Source organism: Crocuta crocuta, unplaced genomic scaffold, assembly GCF_008692635.1.
Source record: "Crocuta crocuta isolate KB4526 unplaced genomic scaffold, BGI_CrCroc_1.0 scaffold655, whole genome shotgun sequence".
NCBI lineage: Eukaryota > Metazoa > Chordata > Mammalia > Carnivora > Hyaenidae > Crocuta > Crocuta crocuta.
The window spans coordinates 439,884-449,712 of NW_027528348.1; the positions used below are offsets into that span (position 1 = coordinate 439,884).

The 9,829-nt window shown below is 49.1% G+C and overlaps 1 protein-coding gene across 1 annotated transcript in view; it reads left to right on the plus strand.

Annotated features, from left to right (window-relative positions):
• GPD1L (glycerol-3-phosphate dehydrogenase 1 like) overlaps positions 1 to 9,829 on the plus strand; it is a 43,071-nt gene that overhangs the window by 20,525 nt on the left and 12,717 nt on the right. The gene's annotated exons all lie outside the window — the stretch shown is intronic.

Genomic DNA, 9,829 nt, shown 5'->3' on the forward strand with positions numbered 1-9,829 from the left:
CTGGGGCAAGGGTGGTGGTTTATTCTTTGGGAAATTGGCAGCATTAATATTTAAAAAGCGTGGGAAGTACCTTGATGGTGGAGCTTTACCCGAGAGCAAAGCATTCCATTAACTCATATATTTCTCTTCTATATGGTCTTGAGCCGGAAAGGGACTCCTTGCCTCTGCATTACGCTACTCCGTAGGTTTGATAGTTTGGTTAGTTGTTCTTTTTAGTAGAAAAACAGTCTGCTGCGGACAAATGTTTTTCCAAGAATGGTTTAAAATTTTTTTCAGTGTTTATTTATTTTTTGAGAGAGAAAGAGAGACAGAGCATGAGCGGAAGAGGAGCAGAGAGAGAGGGAGATGCAGAATCCGAAACAGGCTCCAGGCTCTGAGCTAGCTGTCAGCACAGAGCCCGATGTGGGGCTCGAACCCACGAACTGTGAGATCATGCCCTGAGCCGAAGTCGGACGCTTGACCGACTGAGGCACCCCCGCCCCCCCAGTCGCCACAAGCATGGCCAGGAAAGGGAAATGGTCCAACTGCAGAAGCAGCTTCTACTGGCCAGAGGCTTTGGGAGGGTGAAGGGAAGGTTTCCACATGCTCTGCCTGTAAAAGTCTTGGTCGCGGGGGCCCCCCTCGACTTGACTCAGAGAAACAGCCAGTGGGGAGCTGGGCTGTGCTTTCTGATCCTTCTTCTCCCCCTGGAATCAACTGCTAGAGCTGCCTTTTCAAAAAAGGAAAGAAAGAAAGAAAGAAAGGGAGAGAGAGAGAGGGAGGGAGGGAGGAAGGAAGAGAAAGAAAGAAAGAAAGAAGAGAAAAGAAAGAAAAAGAAAAAAAGACCTTAATGTGAATGAATCCCCCCCTTGAGTCACTTTTGAATCACATGCCTTTTCAAAAAAGGAAAGGAAGAAAGGAGAGAAAAGAAAGAAAAAGAAAAAAGACCTCAATGTGAATGAATCCCCCCCCTTGAGTCACTTTTGAATCATCTCTTTTGTAACAAAAGCCACTTTTCAGGAATTTGAGCATCTCAGGAAGAAAGCCAAGCAGTCAGGCATTCATTCACCTCATGTCAGGTAAAAATGGCAAAGACCTGGCAAAGACCAAGAGAACCCTGAAGAGACAAGAAACCAAAGCAAACCCCCTTTGTCTCTCGTCAGAATTTAAAACCACTTCCTAGAATTAATATGGCGTGTGTTTGTGTGGTCACTTGTGGGGATTTAGGGGTGAAAGCCAGCTACAGACTGGGGCTCCCAGGCAGTCCCCGCCCCTACTTCGGAACATTCCGTGGGACATTGTTCACGGACAGGCAGGCCCCGTACACAGTGAGGACACTGCCATTGGCTGCTTTGTTTATTTTTGTTGGTTGAGATATTTATGTGTTTTTAATAGTCCTTCATTAAGCTAATGACCACTTGACAGCAGGGGCCTCGTCAATCGTCAACGCCTAATTGCTCAGCCCCAGTCTGTGTTGCTCCAAAACTGTTTTTAAATGACTGGATGGTTCTGGTAGCGGATGAAGAAGCCGGGAGATCCTGCCCAGAACAAAAGGTGTTTGGGGGAGAAAAAAAAGAAAGAATCTAGATTGAGGGCTCTGGAAACGCTTCTGTTAATGGGGCCTCCTGCTGGCCTTGTGTCTGAACTTAGACTGACTTTTCATTTTTGTTGGCAGGAAGCCCGTATGTGGATCTGTGCCTGCTACCAGGGCAGACAGTGGTTCATGGGGGGCCAGAGAGGTGGGGGTTGAGGGCCATGCATCATCCTTCCCCCGGCTGTCCTTTGAAGCAGGATCAGTTAACCACCATTCCTGCCAGCTTGCATCAGAGTTGGGATTTTTGAAAACCGAGAAACAGGCACTTTGGCAGTAATGGAGTCTACCCATTTGGTCACACAGATAAAGGGATCCAGAAAGTAAATCACTCCAACGCAGCGAATATTGGCACAGGCGGGAGTGCGGATGCGGGTTCCAAGAATCTTAGTCTGGAGCTCTTCGCTTACGGTGCACTGCCTGACTCCTCTGGTTTGTGTCCATGAACAGAGTGAGGCCCTACCGTGTCAGAGGCCCAAAGCAAGGACAGATGGACACACATTTCTTGTGTTACATAATTAACGATGTGGAAACGTTGGGGTTCAGAGCAAACGGTCGAGGAAGAATTCGTGAGACCTCTTCGGAGCAAAAAGGTGGTTTCCTTAAAGCACAGGGACAGGACCTGCGGGCAGAAAGAGCCGCACTGGTGTTGCGAGGGGTGACTGACTGTATACTTTCAGGTTGGGAGGGGGTCAGGGATAAGAAAAGTCTCCGAGGAATTTTGGAAGCAAGGTTTCCAGCACCTTGAGGGGGCTAGCTGTGGTTAGGAAAAGGTCATTACTCCTGCCTACTGAAACCTCAGTCATGAGACCCTTTGATGTATATCAGGGGCCATATGCTTGCAGGAGGATTGCTAACATGTATTTGTGGAGTAGAGGTAAAGGAAGTTTCCAAAGGAAGTTTTCTATGTTAAAGGAGACGTAGGAGCCTGGAAATCGGGATAGTGTTAAATCGGGATAGTGTTGGGGCGCCTGGGTGGCTCAGTTGGTTAAGCGTCCGACTTCGGCTCAGGTCACGATCTCTCAGTTCGTGGATTTGAGCCCCACATCGGGCTCTGTGCTGATAGCCAGCTCAGAGCCTGGAGCCTGCTTCATATTCTGTATCTCCCTCTCTCTCTCTGACCCTCTCCTGCTCTTGCTGTTTCTCTCTCTCAGAAATAAATAAAAATAAAATCAATCAATCAACCAATCAATCAATCAATCGGCATAGTGTTAAGCCAAGATTTGCCTTTTGCCCTTAGCAAAGTATTAACATCCTAGAGGAAGGTCTGTCTGACTGAAGGATCTATCAGTGGCCTGTAAGTTATAAAGAAATTTAATTTTTCCCCTTGCCTTTTTTTCCCACATCAATTAATAATTTGTTGTTTTTTCTTGATTATACAAGTAGTGCCCATTCATTGCTTCACACAACAGAAGGATGTAAAGAAAGTGAAAATCGCTAATAATCCCTACATCCCGAGAGACGCACTGTTGATGTTTTTTGTATACCCTTCCGATCTTTTTAGTGAGTGTACGTATGCATAGGGCCGCTTTTAAAAAACAAAACCTGGATCTTTCTGTTCAAATAGTCAAATGTTTTACTCTTTCACATTAAATTAACCATCTTTAGTGATCTCTATGCTAGCAATCAAAGAAGTGTACACTATCCCTTTGTTGTGCTCAAAAACATGACAGTTGAGCTACAAAAATAAAAATTGAAAACAGCTCACTACAAAGATAACACCAAAAAGAAAATGTAACGGTTTTATGCAAAATCATATTACCTTTACCTCTGACCTATGGTAATCTCCAGTAAGGGAATATTCTTTTGTAAGTATCAACTTTATTTAAGCATAATTCATGTACATTAAACTGTGTCCATTTAAGCACCTAATGCAGTGGGTTTTTAACAGGTGTGCATGTACGCCCTGATGATCACTGCAATATGGAACATTTCCATCATCCCCCAAGGGATTCCCTGGGTCCCTTTTCAGTCCTCACCTTGGCCAGGCAGCTGCCAATCTGCTTTTGTTAGCTACAGTTTACATTTTCTAGAACTTTTATTATAATGGAGTTGCACAGTTATCTACTCTTTGTGCATGGCGTAATAGATGCTTTATCAGGATTGGGTTTCGTTGTTAGCAGAGATCCAAAATAATAGCGGCTGCACACCATAGAAGTGAGTTTCTTGCCTATGTAAAAATCCTCAATCTGAACGAAAGCTCCATTCCACAGAATTCTCAGGGACCCAGGCTCCTTCCAGCTCACAAGGATTGGCCCTTGTCCTCATGTTTTAGAATGGTGACCAGAGGGCACCCAGGTGGCCCTGTCAGTGAAGTGTCCAACTCTTGGTTTTGGCTCAGGTCATGATCTCATGGTTTGTGGGATCGAGCCTCGTGTCAGGTTCTGTGCTGACAGCATGGAGTGTGCTTGGGGTTCTCTCCCTTCTCTCTCTCTCTCTGCCCCTCCCTGGCTTGTGCTCTCTCTCTCTCTCTCTAAACAAACAAACAAACAAACAATAAAAATAAAGGTGACCAGAATTCCAGCCATCACATCTGCGGGGCTGGGGGGGTGGAGGGTGGGGAGGGCAGTTGGGTGATAAAAAGAGAAAGAAAGGGATAAAGGACAGTGACAGCTGTCCTTTCCGGCAGGTTCTGGGAGGTCATAATGTAACAACCTGGCTTTATCTCAATGGACAGTACTTAATGTGTGACTACACCTAGCTGCAGGGGACATCGGGTCCCCTGGTTGGCCATATGTTTGCATGACAGTCAGGGACTCTGCGACTTCGGAGGAGGAGAGTAGATGGGGAGATAAACCCCATATCCTGTGCCACCTCCTCAGGACAGTCCCTCGTAGGCTGTTCTGTAGTGAGGTGAGACACCCCTCCTGCGGGGCAGCCCAGTTTCCTCCAGGGCTTTGTCCGAGTCTAGCTGGTGGTGGTCGCTGCTGGGTCCTGCTAGCTGACCGTTTACATTTACATTTGAATTAATACAAACTTTAAAAAAATGAACAGTTCCGTTTCTGAGTCACGGTAGCCTCATTTACATGAGGCTTTAGTGAGTCTCCGTGGCCAAGCGGCTGCTCTGTTGGATGGGCAGATACAAAGCATTTACATCATTGCAGAAATTTCTAAGGCCATTGTGCAGTCAGGGTTCTCCCTTGGGCCGAAAGCCCTAGTAGCTGGCCTCAGGTGGGGTGTTGCCCTTATGGGGAACTGACCGCTGCCTGGGGTCCACCGGGACCCTGCGTCCTAGAGTGTTTGCATAGCCTGCGGGTAGCCTGGGCTTCTCCACTCTTATGTTCTTTCCGTGGGAGGCTAAGAGTGCAAGTGATCGAGTCTTGTCCACCCACCTGGGTTCAGAATAGCAAAGACGGCATCAGGGTGAATGATTGCCTCTGAGCATTGCCATAACCCAGGAAATGGGGAAGGGCTTAAGTGCGCCTGTCTTCTGAAAATCATGGTATTTTTAGCTCCAGAATAGTTTAAAGCAGATTTAAATGCACAGTGGATAATGATAACTTTCACAGCTGAGTGATCTCAGAGGACATCTGCTCGGATGCTATTCAAACACAATCTGACTGGCTCAGTGTGTTTGTTTTTCTTTTGACAGTGATAAGTGTTGGAGGGAGAGAGGGAGGGTTTCGAAATCCATCATAAGGCGATTAAACCAGATCGGCACCCAGGGTCCCCTTAGAAGGGAGGAGTTTGCGCTGCAGTGGTCTCCTGCTCCTCTTCCCCCACCCCCTAATGTGGGGAGGTCAGCCATCTAGGGGAAACTGAGGTGACCCTGACCTGTGTGCCTTGTGGTAAAGGGGTCACAGAAGGGCCAAGAGGCTGGCTGCAGTCCTAGGCCATGGGCACCTCACTCTTTCTCTGGGAGCAGTGACATGAGAAGTCTGAAGCTTGCTCTGGAGCTCAGGGCTCATGCACTACAGCTCCTGCTTGGATGCTTCCAGTGACTGCGGGCTCACTCCTTTACCTCCAAATCTTTTTGGTTTGTGAGGTCAGCTCTTCCTGCTAGAAAGCTCTTATCTTGAATCTCGGGTGGCCTGTTGGTACCTTTCATTCACTGACCTCCAGCAGCACAGTGCGATCTACCCCCTAGAGAGAACTCTGGGGCCAGGCTGCCTGGTCCAGCAGGTACCCATTGTGTGTGACCTTGGGGGAGCTACTTACCCAACAGTGGGTTTCCTCACCTCTTCCTGTGCATAATAATGGAACCCGCCTCGTAGGAATGTTGTGAAGATTAAACCAGTTAATAATACAGGAAGCACTTAGAGGTTCAATAAGATTAAGTGTAATCTTTCTTCTCAGTCTACCCTGTTTACTTCCTAAGCCTAAGTGAAGGCCAGAGAAGCACTCCCCTTTGGCATCTGATTGCTAGGGTCCTAGAAGGTCTCTGACCCTGAGGGTGGGAGTGGCCGGGCCAAGTTAGCCACACCCAGGAGGCAGTAAGGCACAGGGAAGGGAGTGGCCCTGTGGGGCGGAGGACAGGACCATAAGAGGCTGCGCCTCCCTAAGCCCCCGCCCCCTGGACCGAGCACACGCGAGTGTGAGGCTGTCAGGAGGGTTCCGATGGGACAGTGTGCACAGGGGCTCACTGTGGGCTCTTCACCAACAACCCCTCTCTCCTCCTCTGTGTCTAGGGCCCCCTGGATGGAAGGAAGTTCGTTTATCTCCTTCAGTATGTAGACACATACTGTGCTGGGTTTGTCTCGTAACTTCCAGAATGGGTCACATGGTGGGAAAGGGGGCACAGGAGACGGTCCAGGGAGCATCCGAGAGCCATTGTCATAGTCTAACCATTTGGATCCTAGGCCTGGGCGCGTTGCCATGGTAACTTCACTAAAACCATTTGGCAGGCTCACCCAGCAGTCGGCCAGCCCTGAGGCCTCTGTGGCCAGTCCCTCTGCAGGTCCCCAGGTGCCTCTTTGTTGCCTCGGCACTGTCTCACGAATCTGCAGCCCCAGGGCAGGCCACAGCTGTACCAGCTTTCCTGGAGGAATGTCACCACCTTAGAAAGGCCTTGAAAGATCTCCAAGCCCTGAATTTTAATTCTGAGGCCAAGAAGTCTCAGAGAAGTGGAGTGATTTTCCCAAGGTCACACAGCAGCGAGGCAAAGTGAGAACCAGAAGCCGTCTGGATATCAGTGCACATGCTTCTGGTGTCTCCGCATGGCTTCCTTCGTCCGGCTGCTCTGCCAGGAGGGGCGTCTGGGTCCGTGTGGACCCAGCCCTGGGTGTGCTTACCATCCCTGTGCCCCACGTAAAAGGTTAGGGTATTGTTTTCCCCTCAGCATCCCAGGGTTCCTTTCACCCTGCCTGTCCCCTCCCCTCCTCACGGGATGCTGCTGGACCCTAGAGTGTGCCACGCCAGCATCTGCCCACCTCCTGTGTCAGTGAGCGCATATAGTGGGTTCCTGGGGATGGATGGCTGCCATCGGGGGCTCGTGAAGCCTGCAGTTTACATTGCCTGTGTGGCAGGAGGCGGTCGGGAGGCTTTTGCAGGCCCAGACAGAAGTTAGGGGCTTATGAAAACCTAAACTGTCTGCAGAAGACCCATTTCCTGGCCAGCTCTACCTGCAGCTGTAGGAAGCAGGGTCTGAATGGAGCGGGACTGTTGTAGGAGGAGAGCATCCCCCTGGAAGCTACGTCATTGCTCTGTCTGAACAGCTCAGAGCCTCACGGAGAGAGGATCTAGAGCACAGAAAGAGTGCGAATTCATCCCACCCCTGTACAGGTTCATGTCAGCTTTCTGATCATTTAAAAAAAGATTTTATTTGAGGGGCGCCTGGGTGGCTTAGTCGGTTAAGCGTCCAACTTTCGCTTAGGTCATGATCTCGCGGTTCGTGGGTTCGAGCCCCGCGTCGGGCTCAGTGCTGACTGCCAGCTCAGAGCCTGGGGCCTGTTTCAGTCTGTGACTCCCTCTCTCTCTGACCCTCCCCTGTTCACGCTGTCTCTCTCTCCTAGAAATAAATAAAACATTTAAAAAAAAAAAGATTTTATTTGAGAGAGAGAGAGAGAGTCAGAGCGCAGGCAGGAGAAGGGCAGAGAGAGAGGGAGACACAGAATCTGAAGTAGCTCCAGGCGCTGAGCTGTCAGCAGAGGGCCCAATGCGGGGCTCGCACCCACGAATCACGAGATCCTGACCTGAGCCAAAGCCGACTGAGCCACCCAGGTGCCCCGGCTTTCTGATCGTTTTTAGAGAATTTTTTTACTTCCCCTTTCTCTGTTGATAGCCGTGAGAAGAATAGCCAGCCACCGGAGTAGGCCCTGGTGTTCTCCCCGAGGAAGAGAACAGGCAGATTCCGGGCCCCCTCCGTTCCTGTCCCCTGTTCCAACCAACGTGTGGAAGAGATGGTTCTGTTTTACTGGTGTATTGGAGGTAGACAGAAGCTTCTGCTGGGCTCGGTGCTGTGTTTAAATTTTTCATCTGAAACAGCTTTCATCTGTCTTTGGTCTCCTGGTGAGCTATAGCCGGCTCTATTTCTCAGGGTGGGCGTGGCCACATGGATGCCGCGTCTGAGGTGTTTTAATAGAAACTGCACGGCAAACAGAGAGGACATGTTTCCTCCCCGGTTTGTCCCGTTTTTTTAACCTCAACCCTCAGATATTTTCCATAGGCCTGCTGTTTTGAGAGAGATTCTTTCATTGATAAAAAAATATATATATGGTTTTTTTGGAGGAAAAAAATGCACTTATTTCATTTCCCATTTTTTACCAGTTAGCTTCATTTTTAAGATCTCTCCAGGCACAAATCCATAAATAGTTCCTAGGTATTACTGAAAAATGCTGTGTGGTTGGACGGAGGCAACATACCTGCATTTTTTTGGCAATGAGTATTCTCTCCGTGAAGGGGAATGATAAAGTGGAAAGGGCCTGGAACCCAGGACTTGATGGAGGCCCCAAATGAGTGGGCACATGCAGACATTATTTGTCACATGCAGTTGTCTGCTACACAGGATTTGAGGCCCAGGCCAGATGCCACATCCTCCATGCAGACTTTCCTGCTTAGTGATCCCTTGATGATATGTTGGTTGTCCGTTATGCCAACTATATTTTCAAAATATTTTATTTATTTTTGAGAGAGAGAGAGGGACAGAGGATCCCAAGCAGGCTCTGCACTGACAGCACAGACCCCAGTGCGGGGCTTGAACTCATGGACTGTGAGATCATGACCTGAGCTGGGGTCGGACATTTAACCAACTGAGCCACCCAGCACCCCTATTGTTAACTCTTTGAGAACAAGCTTTGTGTCTCATTCTGTCTTTGCCGCTCTCCCTGGGGGCACCCTCAGCCCCCACATCCCCCGTCACCAGCCCCCACCCCTCCCAGGGCATGCTTAACAAACGTGGTTGAAAGGAAAATCAGATTTTCAGTACCTCTTGCGGAACATCACTTTCTGCGCAGGTTATAACTACTGGCACACGTTTTATTGTCCTATTAGGCCAGAGGTAGGCCAATGTTTTCTGTGGGGCCACAAAGCCCATAATATTTCCTGTGTGGCCCCTACGGTCTGTGTCACAAATCTGCTGCTAACAGTCCCAAGGCAACCACAGACGGCACACAGACAGGCAGCTGGCCCTTCGTGTGCTGTCTTCTGAACCAGATTATCAGCTTCCAGAGAGGCAGGTCTGTGCCTTATCGGCCTTGTGTGTGGCGGAGTTCACGCGAGAGCGGGGTCCCCACGAATGCTTGCGTGGGGATAATTACATAAAACAGAGGCTGAAACTTGACCAGCGCACATGCAGACCTACTGACCCAGCAGCTCCACTCCTGGGTACACACCCAACAGAGATGCCCGCGTGTGGTCACCAAGGGATATGCACCAGCGTGGCCCCAAACTGGGAACTACCCCGTTGTCAAGGATGGCTCAGTCGGCTAGCGTCCGACTTCAGCTCAGCTCATGATCTTGCTGTCCGTGAGTTCGAGCCCCACTCGAACTCCAAGCTGACAGCTCACTCACAGCCTGGAGCCTGCTTTGCATTCTGTGTATCCCTCTCTCTCAGCCCCTCCCCTACTCATGCTCTGTTTCTCAAAAATGAATAAACATTTAAAAGATTTTTAAAAATTAAATGCACTGTATTCACACAGTAGAGTGCTTTTCAGCAATGAAAATTAATGTGCTGTATGTAAAAATACAGCTAAATCTCAAAACATGATGTCCAGCTGACACACCTATACGATTCTATTCATATAAAATTTCAAGGCAGGTAAAACAAGTCTGTGCTGTTAGAAGCCAGGAGACCGGTTACCTTTGTGGGGGTGGCGACTGGAA